At 41.7% G+C, this 2,045-nt stretch overlaps 1 pseudogene; it reads left to right on the forward strand.

Annotated features, from left to right (window-relative positions):
- Positions 1 to 291: 291 nt before the first annotated feature.
- Positions 292 to 1,303, forward strand: LOC107132873 (peptidyl-prolyl cis-trans isomerase A-like; annotated as a pseudogene).
- The last annotated feature ends 742 nt before the right edge of the window (positions 1,304 to 2,045 follow it).

The raw sequence follows: 2,045 nt of genomic DNA on the forward strand, positions 1-2,045 counted from the left end.
ACTCCAGTATTCTTGCCTGGAGAATTCCATGGACAGAGGAGCCTGGTGGGCTACAGTCCATAGTGTCGCAAAGAGTCAGACACAACTGAGCAACTAACACTTTCACTCTTTTCAGAGGTCTCTTTAGATAGGGCAATTGGGGAGGTCTCTCTGGGGAGATGGCATTCAAGCAGAGACCTGGAAGTGAGGAAATATAAGGAAGCATCATGCAGAAACAGGGCAAATGCAAGGTCTTGAGTAAAGGACCAGTAAGGAGATGAGTGAGGCTGCATCACAGTGAGGGAGGAAAGAAGGATGGGAAACCAGCGGGAGAGAGAGGTGAGTGCCAGATGAGTGCCAAAGTCATGAGAAGGACTTTGGATAGTATTTCAAATGTGGGAGGAAGCCATATGAGGGTCCTAAGCAGGAAAGCCACATGATCTGATTTCTGTATTAAAATAACCACTTTGACAGGTTTGTAGGGAGTGAACTGTGGAGGGTGTGAGAGAAAGAGTAGAAGCAGGGAGAAAGCTGGATCAAGAAATGCAAGGAGGACCTCGCAGATGCAGCTGCCTGGAGTCTCGCCCACTGCCCAACCATGGTCAACCCCACCTGGTCTTGGACATTGCCAACAAGCCCTTGGGTCACTTCTCTCTCAAGCTGTTTGTAGACAAAGCTCCAAAGACAGCAGAAAACTTCTGAACTCTGAGAACTAGGGAGGAAAGATTTGACATAAAGTTTTCTGCTTCCACAGAATAATTCCAGGATTTATATATGTGCAGGATGGTGACTTCACAAACCATAATGGCTCTGATGGCTAGTCCGTCTTTGGAAAGAAATTTGATGACAAGAATTTCATCCTGTAGCACACAGGTCCTAGCATCTTGTCCATGATCAATGCTGGAGCCAACATAAATGGTTCCCAGTTTTTCGTCTACAGTATGCCAACACTGAGTGTTTGGATGGCAAGTATGTGGTCTTTGGCAAGGCGAAAGAGGGCATGAATACTGTAGAAGCCACAGAGTGCTGCAGTTCAAGAATGGCAAGACCAGCAAGAAGATCAAAATTTCTGACTGTGGACAAATCTAATAAATCTGACTTGTATTTAACCACCAGACCATTTCCTCTGTAGCTCAGGAGAGCATCCCATCATCCACATCTTCTTGAAATAACTTTTATAATTTTTGTACTCCCACTGCTGTTCTTTGGGTTCCATATTTTCCTTATCCCCCTCCAAGTTTAGCTGGATTGCAAAGTTAAGTTTATGACTATGAGAAAACTAAACAAAAAAAGGAATGAGAAGAAAATGATAGCTACGGAGATGAAATAGAAGGTATCTCCCATTACTCCAAAGAGAGGGTCCCCAAAAAGTATTTTAGCCAACTTGAATATATAATTTCAAGAATGTGAATTTGTCAAATTTCTACTTAAAGAAAGCTAGTGTTTTAATTTCATTCACATATATATTTAAATTATATCTACAGAATCAATCTAAAAATTCCAATTTATCAATCAAGTATTTCTTCTTTACCAATCTCATATAAATGAAATAATTTTGATAAAATTCATCACAAGCATGTTTGACATCTTTTAAGAGCGACTTTTTGGGTCACTTCACACACATTTCTAGGGCATGCCATCTTCACTCCCCTCTATACCTGTTTTGAACCCATGTATGGGCTTCCCTGATGGCTCAGATGATAAAGAATCTGCCTGCAATGCAGAAGACTTGGGTTCGATCACTGGATTGGGAAGATCCCCTGGAGAAGGGAATGGCTACCCACTCCAGTATTCTTGGACTTCCATGGACAGAGGAGTCTGATGGGCTATAGCCCATGGTGTCCCAAAGAGCTGGACACAACTGAGCAACTAACATACATACAACACACACACACATACACACACACACACACACACACACACACACACACACACACATAATGCTGTAGCTGAATGCTTATTCCAAATCACAAATACCCATTTGTAAAGATTCAGATTTTAAAGTAGAACTTACATCAGAATGTTGATTCTTTGAAAGCAAGGATATTGTTTTCTGAACTACTATA

Source organism: Bos taurus, chromosome 10 (genome assembly GCF_002263795.3).
Source record: "Bos taurus isolate L1 Dominette 01449 registration number 42190680 breed Hereford chromosome 10, ARS-UCD2.0, whole genome shotgun sequence".
NCBI classification, from domain to species: domain Eukaryota; kingdom Metazoa; phylum Chordata; class Mammalia; order Artiodactyla; family Bovidae; genus Bos; species Bos taurus.